Genomic DNA, 12,760 nt, shown 5'->3' with positions numbered 1-12,760 from the left:
TTGGTCTTCTAATTTTATTATCTTTTATGCTATTGAGATTTTCTATTTTTCAAATATATAATTTCTAAGGCATCATTTATGTTCTTTTATTTTTTTAAATATCCTATCGTTTCATGGATATAATATCTTTAGGAGTGGGGCTCTGAAGATATTAAATAGAGTGGATTTTAAAAGCATTTCTTCTATTCCCTGTATTGTTTCTGTGGCTTGAGTTCCTTTTTCTCTGTTTGTTTCAGACTGTGTCTTTTCTCAAATGTCTGATGATCTTTGTCCACATACTTACGAGCGAGGCTCTAAAATATTGGATTGCAGTCTTTATGTGCTTGGTGGGTATGGTAATTGATGGACTTCCTTGGAAGAAACATCTAGCAATAAGCCAGGTTTTCTTTGGGAGCCCCCAAAAGGCAGTGCTGGGAGGATTTCTTTTTCGTGACAACATTTAGTTGTTTTTTTTTTTTAAACTAAGAAGTCTCTTAGAGTATTTTTGCTTCGGGTAGATAAAATGGATTTCCACCGTTCTGTGAGCATGAAAGGGAACGAATCTGCAGTGCCTACCATTCAGTATCCAGACTTCCCCGTAATCGCCAGCTTTCCATGTGGTGTGCCTCTGTCTTCCAGGAGTCTGGTGACCTTCGACTAAAATTCTCCTGTTGAGTAGCGGCTGTTAATATTTTCAATCTTCTTACGTAACCACAGAGCACTGTGTGTGTTTAAGTGTTTATTTATTTATTTTTCAGGAGAGAGAGAGTCCTAACCAGGCTCTACAATGTCCTTGCAGAACCTGACACAGGGTTCTGTCTCATGAACTGTGAGATCACGATCTGAGCCAAAATCAAGAGTCAGATGCTAAACCAACTGAGCCACCCAAGCGCCCCTAAAGATTTTATTTTTAAGTAATAAAACATGGGGCTCAAACATATAGCCCCAAGGTCAAGAGTCACATATTCTACTGGCTCAGCCAACCAGTCATCCCTGGGCTCTTCTGTATTTTTAAAATGCTTTCTTTTATCACACACAAACCAATGAAAGCACAAAGGAATACAATTGCACACATGATCTTTCTGCAAAGATGGCCTGGGGTTTTCCACTGAAGTAATTCATTGTTCACAGAATTTGGCAATAAGGAAAGAAAAAAGTCTCTAAACAAATAGCCCATTGAAAAACATACCATGACAGGGGGATGACGCAATGGCAAATGGCAACATGGAAAGAAATCCTGAATGAAAATGTTGTGTTACCAAAGGATCAAAAGCTGCCCAACAAAATGGCAAAGAAACAATGTTTATTTTGAAGTCTTACTCATTTTTCATGTTTGACTTTACCCTTGGAGTTCTTAACAAGTTATTGGTTTTTCATTCATCACCATACTTAGAATCAGCATGGCCTATTTCTCAGCTCTTGAATTCCCTTTGCCTCTGGATAAGTATAAGACTGTGGGGTGCAGAGAACAGTATGCCTCCCCCAGTAAGGGCGGAAGAAGAGAAGCAGCTACTGGGAGAAAAGTGCAGGAGAGAAGAGACGGAGACAAACTTTGGTCAGACCTTCACGATAACACTGTCTAGGGAGAATGGGACGGGTCGACCGTTCTGTCCCCCGGTGAGCCTACGCTTCAAGGGTTGTTGAAAATGGCCCTAAATCCCTCCGCCCAGAATTTCTCTCCTGCAGATTTTCTGGCTTGGAAGTATAGAAAATAATAAAATACGTATGTGTTTGAATCACATGAAATATAAAAATATGTACTTTCCATGGCTCATTTGCCAATTTCCTTGTCATTAGCTTAGTTCCTGAATTGTCTATGCTGGTTAGAGGAAAAAAAGGGAAAATATAGCCAGCTACTTATATGTAAAGAAAACATTTTAAACAGGAAAAATGTGCACAGGTGTGGGTACAAGGATTTTTTTTTCCATTTGTAATGTTAATTTATCCACAGTAGGGAACTGGTTAAATAAATTGTGCTATATTCATAAAGTAGCATATTATGCAACCACACACCAGAAAATGGGATTATAGAAGTAAACATTTCCATCAGGGGAGTCATCCGTCATGTTATTGGTAGGAAGGTAAAAGAAATCTAAGTCACTAGCAGTTATTTTGTTTTAATAAGCACTGTTTTAATAATATGTTTGTTTAGAAAATCATCTGGTATGATGCTAAACTGTTAAGGAGTCATTTCTATGTGGTAAGATAATAAATATAATTGGATTAATGTAAAGAACATTGATCGCTTTCAAACTAGAAAAAATATATCTAGCTGTAAAAGTGACCAAAGGAAGTCAGTGGGAAACATGAAGTTAGAAAAAAAGTGACCTTAATACACACGGTGGAGGGGTGCCTAGATGGCTCAGTTGGTTGGGTAGAGGCAAAAGATGTGGGAGAGTGAGAATCCCAAGCAGACTCCACGGTATCAGTGCAGAGCCTGAGGCTGGCCTCGAAATCACCAACCATGAGATCATGACCTGAGCCGAAACCAAGAGTCAGATGCTTAACCGACTGAGCCACCCAGGGGCCCTAAAATTTTTAAAAAGATTTTCATTTGATATAAATTCCATTGGGGGCACCTGGGTGGCTCAGTTGGTTGAGCATCCAGCTTTGGCTCAGGTCATGATCTCACAGTTGGTGGGTTCGAGCCCCACATCGGGCTCTGTGCTGACAGCTAGCTCAGAGCCTGGAGCCTGCTTCGGATCATGTGCCTCCCTCTCTCTCTGACCCTCCCCTGTTTGCGCTGTCTCGCTCTGTCTCTCAAAAAAAATAAATAAAAACATGAAAAAAATGTCATAGTAGTGGAAGCGACTTGTTCTCTTCAACAAATCAACCTATATTGAATAGCAGAGAAGTTGCTATTCAGGATACAGTTGGGACCAAAATTTCAGGCAGGTTCTTAAAAGAAATCTATTGTTGTGACTGGGGTGCCTCAGAAAATGCAGACTCACGCACCGTGCTGCCATGTATGGATTGAACGTATCTTGTTGGCTTTACTTAATTATCCCTACACCTGCGATCTGGGAGGCAGCGGTCTTCGTTATTGGATTATATTTTAGAAACCTGTGTAATATGCCCTGCTTTATGCACTCTCCCTTGATAAATGAATTTTGATTTAATTTTACTTGACTATTTGAGGTAGCATTTTTTTTTTTACCTGTCACTTTTCTGGTGTGATTCAAGTTTTATGAATGTATACAAATATATATGCCTATGTACAGGATATATAGGAGTGAATATGTATTTATAGGATACTTTACTAAAAAAGATATCCCTAAACCACAGAGTTTGTAAAGGTTTTTATATTGATGGTGGTTCCCTGCCATCCTTGACCGTAACATTGACAAAAGCACCAACTTTGTGAAATGTCTTTCCAGCCTTCCAGATAGTCTGTAATTGGAATGTATTTAAATTTTGTATTTCTGAATGCCTATGCCTGGCATCTATCCATGCCTAAATATGGTACACATAAGCATATACATTTCCCTCCACGGCACAGGACTTAGCATGCGTGAGGGATTGTGTCACTCTGTAATGGCATGCACACAGTCGGGCAGATCCTGGCTTCATCTGCATCTGCAAAACAGACGTGTCCTTGTGTCACTGCCCGTGGAAGCATTAACGGCACCTGCAGCTGGGGTGTGTGGATGGTACACTTCAATCCATGCATAGCAAAGCACATGCTGAAGTGAATGGCCTCATTGTTGGGGCTAACAGTGTTAGCCTTTTAATTAAAGGAGAAGAGGGAAGAGGAGGAGGAGGGGAAGATGGAGGGGGAAATGTTGGGAAGGGGCAGGAGGAGGAGAGAAAGGAGGAGGGAGAGGAGGAGGAATATAGTAAATAAGGAAAGGGAGGCCTAGAAAAGGGAAGTGGCTTGCCCATGATCTTCTGGTTAGTATGGGTGTGGCCATCATTAGAACAGAGGCTGTCAGATTACAGATCAGCATATCCACTATGTGAGAAGGGACAAGTCTTTCCCCCATGCTCAAGTGCCCTAATATAAGCCACCATAAATAGTTACCCTGTACATATTTGATTTTTGATCATGTCTTTTATATTCTGTACCTCTCATAGTACCGGCCACAATGCTTTTAGCATAACAGAGTTTCAATAAATATGTATTTAATTAACTAATAGAAAAAAGATGGTAATTCCTAGTTCAAAGTTTAGAGTTTGGGATTCAGTGACTTTTAAAATATTTTTCTTTTGGACGATTTCAATATTGCACAAAAGTAGGAAAGTCTTAAGGGTATGAGTCTCTATGAATGTAAATCCAGCGTCAACAGTTATCAACCTTAGCCAGCCTTGTCCCTCCTCCCCAGAAATTATTGCTCTTTTGTTTTTTGCTGATCTATTTTAAAGCAAATCCCAGATATGTCATTTTACCTATTAATACTTCAGGATGGATAATTAACAGACAAGGACTTTTAAAAAAATCAAAAGCATAACTACCCTACAATTATCATACCCAACAACATTAACAGTAATTTTTAAATATCATCTAATATCTCATCTATAATCAAATTGACTGTCTCAAAGACATTTTTTGATAGTTTGTGGAGTCAGAATGGAAATTATGTACACATTGCATTTGGTCTTTATGTTTCTTGTATTTTTTTCTCTATAGTCCCACCAGCTCCTGTTTTTTGAGTGGATATAGACTTCTCCTCCTCCTCCTCCTCCTCCTCCTCGTCTTCTCTTCCTCTTCTTCCCCTACTTACCCTCCTCTTCCTCCTCCTCCTTTTTCTTAGAGAAACCAGGGCATTTGTCCAGTATAGTGATTTTTTAACTGACTCTGGGGACACTTCTAGGAGGGAGTTGATGATGCCCAGTTTTCAGATTTTCATTCCTGATATGCTCTGGAACGGTGTCTGTACTGATAAGATTCTGGGTGGGAACCTAACTGTTCATTCAGTGCACAGATGTGTACTGGACATGTGGTGGCATTCCAGTGCCTGCTCCGTTGCAGTGGTGGGTGGCCATGAACAGGGTGAGAACACAGAACCACCAGGCTCAGAGGACGGAGACAGTGCCCCTGAGTTGAGATAGTTTAGAAGCAATGCGGAGGTGACGTTTCAAGGCTTCGGGGGCAGAGGTCTGGAGTGAAATGTCCCAGGAAGACAGGACCACGGAAATCATGGAGGCGGAAGGAACTTGAAGGGTCAGAGCAGGGGAAACAAGCCCAGTGAGCTAGTGCTGGGCGGGGAGAGGGCTCCTTGGGGCAACTCCCCAGGGGTCTGGGAGGAGAGTGGATTTTAACCCTCACAAGTGACTCTTGACATGTGGTGGCCCCTAATGAAAGCAAGTTTACAAAATTCCGTGACCCAGATGAAGGCATGAGGATGTGGCTAGAGTGGAGTGATGGCCTTCAGGTCTGGCCCTAGGGCCTGTCATCTCCCTCATGTGGACCTGTTTCCTCACAGTAGCCAGATTTAGGGGTTGAGGTGGGAGAGCTGGAAGGTCATGAAAAACAGAGTGCTGATGTCTCCATTGGCAGTTTCAAAGTCCTAAGTGCAGGTGACACATTCTCATCGTGGCCAGAACCAGAGGAGGGACAACTGGGAGTCCTCCTGGCTGCCCATCCTGTTCGGGCTGGTGCTCCCACCTCCTCTTGTAGTCCACCATGCCTCTCTACTTTCTGGCCCGAGGAAGCTTTCCTGGAAATCTCTTCCCACTTGGAACCAGTCTGCCCTTAATAATCGCAGTGCCCAGATACGTAAGGTGCCGGGTGCACAGCGTGTGACCTTCAAGGATTTTGTCTTAACAGTGGCTCCATTCTCCATGGAGATACCTGCCCTGCCTATGATTTTCTTTCTCTTTCTCCTGTACTGCTGGTGATTCTAAATCAATGGGACTGTAGTTTCAAAATGTGGTGGCACTTACATGAAGACAGTGGCTTTCCCTTAAAGTGCAATCAATACATTGAACTTGACAGAAAACCTACCTTCCCTTTCCCTTAGTCATTCCAGCTGGCCATGAGACTCTGGGACCAGTCCTGAGACCCTTGTTGAATGGAGAGTGGAGGATAGAGGTATCTCCCGGGACAGACGAGGTTGTACTTAGGTGACCAGGCCCGCCAAGTGTGCCTGAAGGAGCTGGCTCATGCTAGCCCATGTAGCAGCCACACTCCCCTCCAGCAGGGTGATGGCCACACCCCCAACACTGTGATTCCTTGGGTACTATTTCCCAAGAACAGGATGATTATTTTACTTGTATAGTCACCTAGTCATCATAATTTCATTAATAAAACAAATTGTTTCTTTTCATTATAAAATACTCATAATTGGCTAAGGCATATTGAATAAGCTCAATGAAGTTATAGAGAACTCTGCTGTACATCATAAATATACTATCAGCAAACCTGGTTCTTGCCATAAAGGCAGATAAGATGTGTAATGTAGCAAACACAATGCAGAAACCAAGGCCAGATATGAAAGTATAAAAGCCTTTATTGGGAGCGCTCCTGGGTGAGGTTCGTTCACTGGTCCGAACAGAGAGGGGCCAGAGAAGTCGTGTCCGGGAGTGGGGTAGTGAGTTTTTATGGCGTTGGCTGGGGGAGGTCTGAAGTATTGACATGTTTATGTAAGGTGATTTGTTGGTGGCTGTTTCTTGTTCCAGGGTGGATGTGTCCGTTGTTCAGGGTGGGAAGGTTTGATGAATGGTTCCCTTGAAGGTCTCCGGGTGGTGAGTGTTGAAGTAGTGCGTGGTTTCTTGTTGTCTGGGTGCTTGAAGGTCACACCTGCCTCCGCAGCCAAACAAGATGCAAATAAATTCTCAAGGACAAACAAATTATATATTTGAAGTCACCTTTATCAAATGCATTGCAAGATACTGATTGCTACCATATCTGAACAAAACCCAACTGTTTTAATGGTTGTTAACATTCAGGGGGGGCCTGAACGATCCATATTCCCATCTCTTTGTCAAGGGCCTGTGTGGTTTTTTTCTGGTGTATTGATTCTTTCAGGCCAGTTACTGGAAATGAAGTGCATAATGGGCTCTTCTCCGCCCTTGACTGTTGCATAGGTGAGGATTCCCAACATGGCAGTGGTGATGGTCCCACTGTGACCGGAAGGGGTGGAAGTCATCGAAGCAGGGTTGGGGAGTAACAGGAAAAGGACGTTGTTTGGTAGATCTAGGAAAGCACACTGGGGGAAGCGGCTGCTTTCCTGAGCCTGCCATCGATCTTGACAGTAGGACAATGGCAGATTCATGAATTTTAAAGAGAGAGGGGGTAGAAGTGGCAATAGGCTAGAAATGCAAACACTGTGATTTCTCTTTAATTTGGGTTTTTCCTTTTTTTTCCTAGAGAAATTCTCTCTAAAAATTGATATCTGAGTCATGAGAAATGAATGTATGATTCTGATTAAATCCTGGGCTGGAAAAGACATTACTGTGACGGTGCATTTGGAATATGAACTATAGATGAGAGAGTAGTATTGTGTCAAAGATAAAAGGTCTGAATTTGGTAGCTGTGGTTGTGTGGCGGCTTTTGTCCTTGCCCGTGTTCACTTTGAAGACTTTAAGAGTTAAGGGGCATGATGTATGCAGCTCTCTCTGAAATTGTTAAAAATTGTGTAATGAAATTAAAAGCAATAAAGTAAAAGGGACAAAATACTAGCAATTGCTAAACCTGGAAAAAGAGTATACCAGAGTTCTCGGTACTATTCATGTAACTTTTCTGTAAGTTTAAAATTATTTTCCGATAAGAAAATTATGTGCTATTGGTTGTATTGGTTGAGACTTAATTCAGCTGTGACAGAAAACCCACAATAGGTTATCAAGAGGGAAATTAATTCCTCTCTTAGGTGGAAGGAATCCAGAGGTGAACGGTCCAGTTCATAAGGTTGTCAGGGGCTACGGCTCCATAGCTTTTGTTATTTGTGTATCCTCGTGACTGGCTTCCACCTTATGGTCTACGAGGGCTGCTTAAGTACCAGCCATTTCCCACATTCTAACCCAGCAGGAAGGGGAACGCTTTGAAGAAAAGGGTGAGGGGGAACCAAAGGGCAAGGTCAGCGGTGATAACACAAGGTTTCGGAAGTCGTTGCTCAGTCTTTCCACAGGCATCTCATTGGTCAAAAAGGTAGCCTTATGGCCACAGCTAACTGCGAGAGAATCTAAGTAACAATGCCTTTATTCTAATGTTCCTAGGCCCACGTACAAATCAGGGGATCCAGCATATGGAAGGAAGGGAGGAGGGTAGTAGGCAAACAATGAACAGTCTCTACCAAATGAAGTCACCTTAACGAAGACAGCTTCTGCCCACAGCTTCCATAAGCTTGTGACCCAGCCCTGCTGGACTTCGGGCTGGTCCTTTCGTGTGAATGCAGTTCAGTTAATGCAACAGGTGGTATCTATAGGCTGTGGTTTTTATAGTCCACTACCATTTTGAGCAGCCAAACTCTGGACTTGTGGAAGACCCATTTGGTAACCACCAACTACTGGGCCGGTTGAAGATTAATCCCTCAAATGGCTTTGGTCTAAGAGAACAAACTTAAAAAAAAAAAAAACCACAAAAAAACTGAAGAAGATATTGTGAGTCAGAATAAAGGCTCCAGTGCCTTCTGGCTGCTTCCCATGCTTACAAGGAAATAGTAATATTTATTTTGCAGTTGATAGAGGGTGAAGAGGCCTATTTTGTGGGAGAGTTTGTTATGCTAACAAGCAGTTTTTCTAGTTCTGTGAGATATTGACTTTAAGGCAAGGGGTAATACAAAATGATTCCTGGTCAAACAAACTTGAGAATCATGCATACTGTTATCTTCTCTTAGATATTCGCAATGCATGCTACTACATTAAAAGCTCTGAGAAGTTCTGCAGTAAGGAGGTCTATTTCATTCAGAATTGTCCTATTTCTTTTTTTGAGAGACAGAGAGAGAGAGAGTCCAAGTGGGAGGGTTGGGAAGAGAGAAAGAGAGTGAAAGAGAATGAGAGAATCTTAAGCAGGCTCTGTACCCAGCAAAGAGCCAGGCACAGAGCTTGATGTAACAACCCTGGGAGATCATGACCTGAGCTGAAATCAAGAGTCATACACTTAACCAACTGAGCCACCAGGTGCCCCAGATCCTCCAGTCTTAACTACCACTTTTTCTTATCACTTATTTGCTTCTTTCCTGAGGAGATAATTTTGGGAAATCGTGTCAAGGTGTGCTTTTGAGTCATGAAGATCTAGTTTCATTCTGAAATAGTGATTCTACCTCTAGTTTCATTCTGAAATAGTGAGTCTACTTCTAGTTTCATTCTGAAACAATGATTATGGACTCTGCTCATTTATATGTCACAGAAGGGGAACTTAAGGCATCATTTAAGTAAAATGACAAGGTTTTTTTTTTCAGATAGCTGAATTTGGAAGCAAATGGAAGCCACAGTTCCGTGGGGATAGGTGGATTGACATCTAAGAGGTTTTTAAGGGATCCTTAGAAAGTCAACACCTCATTTGTGCAGTATCCCAGCAAGTCTGGACCAAGTCACTATACATTTCGTTTCAGTGCCTCAGTGCCCCACGGCGCTCCGAGCAGAGACCTGAGTGCGGACAGCCATCTGCTCTGTGTTTAGGATGTCAGTTAGGAGGAGGACAACCTTTAACTATAATAGACTTCTGTTGCCAGATTTATACTGTTAACTGGACAAACATCACAGCCCTAGCATTCTCCCCCAAACCACGTCACATTCTCCAAATACTCAAGTGAGTTTTATTTAAGCTGGTGAGATGGGGTCAGATATTATCACTTTCCATGTGAAACCTGCAGTGAATAAAATGGATTTGCTTTGTCTTCGGACTAATAAACATAATTTCACCTCTGTGAAACTAAATAAGAATACTTTATCCTCAGTAAATTAACAGCCCCATTAACGCAATGCATTTTTTGGTACATTTAAAAATAATTTTGCTGTATGGTAACATATGGTTTTCTTTTGTGATGTTCATGGCACATTTCACATGCCATTTCATTAATGTTTGCCATACCTCTAGGAGGTGGATATTATTATTCTTACCAGGAAAACGGAGGCTCTAGACAGCGTCAGGTCATGCGGCTAATTGGAAGATGGCCAGAAACAGAGGCAAGAGCTCCTAGGTCCCATGTCTTAGCTGTCAGAGCACATGGCCTTTGGAAGGCAAGTTTTCAGTGTTGTAATCTTGCCTAGGGAGAAAAAAAAATCATCCTTTGGGTAATAAACCAACCACTCCTGCTAGTTCCTTTAGGCATTCATTCATTCTGCCAATATATATCAAGTGCCCACTTGTGTGAGGCATCATCCTAAGTACTAGAAATGCCCTTGCCCTCAAAGAGATATGCCGATACACTTGTCCCAAGAGTCAGCTAGAGACTTCTGGTAAGGGCTAAAAAGGAAGACGACCTCAGGACAATGAGGATGTGCAACTGTAATAATATAAGAGCCAACTCTTACATGATGAGCCTTGCACTGTTCTAAGTACTAACTAACAGGGCACTTGGCTGACTCAGTCGGAAATGGATGCGACTCTTGATCTTGGGGTCGTGAGTTCAAGCCCCATGTTGGGTGTAGAGATCACTAAGAGCGCCGGAGAGGGCCGCACTGTGGCCATCGGTGTGCTGCTGCTGAGAGGTGCAGTCATGCAGGAAAACATCAGATTTGCTTCATCTGGAGATGATGTTAAAATATGGGATGTTCCATCTATGACATTGGTGGATAAATTTAACCCACACACATCACCACACGGAATCAGCTCGAGCAGCAATAATAACTTTCTAGTGACAGCCTCTTCCAGTGGTGACAAAATTGTTGTTTCGAGTTGCAAATGTAAACGTGTTCCACATTTAGAGCTTGGTGAAGGGCAAGAGCAGACATGTGTCAGCTTAAATTCCACATCTGTGTATTTGGTAAGCGGAGGCCTAAATAACACTGTTAGTATTTGGGATTTAAAATCAAAAAGCGTTCATCGATCTCTTAAGGATTATAAAGATGAAGTAACTTGTGTTATCTATAATTGGAGTACTTGCTACATTGCTTCTGGATCTCTCAGTGGTGAAATTATTTTGCACAGTGTAACCACAAATTTATCTAGTACTCCTTTTGGCCATAGTAGTAACCAGTCTGTTCGGCACTTGAAGTGCTCCTTGTTTAAGAAATCACTACTGGGCAGTGTCTCGGATAACGGAGTAGTAACTTTCTGGGAGGTGAATAGTCAGAGTCCACATCATAACTTGGACAGTACGCATAAAGCTCCATCTTCACGCATCTGTTTTTCTCCTGTCAGTGAACTGCTATTTGTGACTATAGGCTTGGATAAAAGAATCATTCTCTATGATACTTCAAGTAAGAAGCTAGTGAAAACGCTAGTGGTCCATACCCCTCTACCTGCAGTAGATTTCATGCCTGACGGAGCCACTTTGGCTATTGGATCTTCCCGCGGGAAAATATATCAATATGATTTAAGAGTGTTGAAATCCCCAGTTAAAACATCACTGCTCATAAGACTTCTGTGCGATGGATAGCATTTCAGTACCCCACTGCTCTTTCTAAGCCCACAGCTGTGAACAAATGCGCCATTAATGTGAGCGCCACCAGTGGAGGAGCTCAGGATTCTGGACTCGTCTGAGAAGTAGCCACCTCTTCCATTGGCACAGCTCTCCCACAGCCTATGACATCAGCGGCGGGGAAAAGGAGCAGTTGCTGTTCAAGACAAAGCAGGTTTGCCTCGAAGCATAAACACTGATATTATATCTAAGGAAACAGACAGTGGGAAAAATCAGGATTTCTTGAGCTTTGATGATACTGGAAAAAGTAGTCTAGGTGACATGTTTTCACCTATCGGAGATGATGCTGCAGTTAACAAGGGAGGTGATGAGTCCATAGGCAAAGACGGCCTTGACTTTCTACCACAATTGAACTCAGTTTTTCCTCCAAGAAAAAATCCAGGAGCGTAAAGCACTTCAGTATTGCATTCTAGTCCTCTTAACGTCTTTATGGGATCTCCAGGGAAGAAGAAAATGAAAATCATGATCTCACAGCTGAATCTAAGAAAATATATCTGGGAAAACAGGAACCAAGGACTCCTTCAAGCAGTTTACAAAGTTGATCCCTGGGGCTGAAACTGGAAATCTGAATACCTCTCCACCATCTAACCAAACAAGAAGTCCTGAGAAATTTGAAAAGTCAGAGAAAGAAATCGAAGCCCAGTTAATATATGAACCCCAGTCAATGGATCCTCAACTCCAAATCCAAAGATAGCCTCCTCTGTCACTGCTGAAGTTGCCAGTTCACTGTCAGAAAAAATAGCTGATACCATTGGAAATAATCAGCCAAATGCACCATCGACATCTGTTCAAGTCCAGTTTATTCAAAATATGATATGGGAGACATTGGATGATTTCAGAGAAGCATGCCGTAGGGACATTGTGAACTTACAAGTGGAGATAATTAAACAGTTTCACATGCAATTGAATGAAATGCACTCTTTGCTGGAAAGATACTCAGTGAATGAAGGTTTAGTGGCGGAAATTGAAAGACTACGAGAAGAAAACAAAAGACTGCAGGCCCACTTTTGAAATTTCAGTGAATACCTTAATGTTTGTAATTAGGGAAGCTTCTGGCAACACAACTGCATGGAATCAGTATTGTTTTTATGGCCTTCAGGAAAAAAAGGTTTTTCCAAGTAAAATGATGATGGGATTTTACACCAACCACTATTTCATCTTCTGTCAAAAATATTTATATTTTTATATTAAAAACGACATGTCATCTGTCTAATAGGAAAGTCAACAGTATATTTTCTGAAAGCTTTAGCTACACACTA

General features: G+C 42.0%; 1 pseudogene; it reads left to right on the top strand.

Annotated features, from left to right (window-relative positions):
• The first annotated feature begins 10,562 nt into the window (after positions 1-10,562).
• LOC115303967 lies at positions 10,563-12,512 on the top strand (annotated as a pseudogene).
• The last annotated feature ends 248 nt before the right edge of the window (positions 12,513-12,760 follow it).

Source organism: Suricata suricatta, chromosome 1 (assembly GCF_006229205.1).
Source record: "Suricata suricatta isolate VVHF042 chromosome 1, meerkat_22Aug2017_6uvM2_HiC, whole genome shotgun sequence".
In the NCBI taxonomy this organism is placed as follows: domain Eukaryota; kingdom Metazoa; phylum Chordata; class Mammalia; order Carnivora; family Herpestidae; genus Suricata; species Suricata suricatta.
The sequence above is the reverse complement of the archived record's forward strand: the minus strand, read 5'-3'. Positions and strand labels throughout refer to the sequence as shown.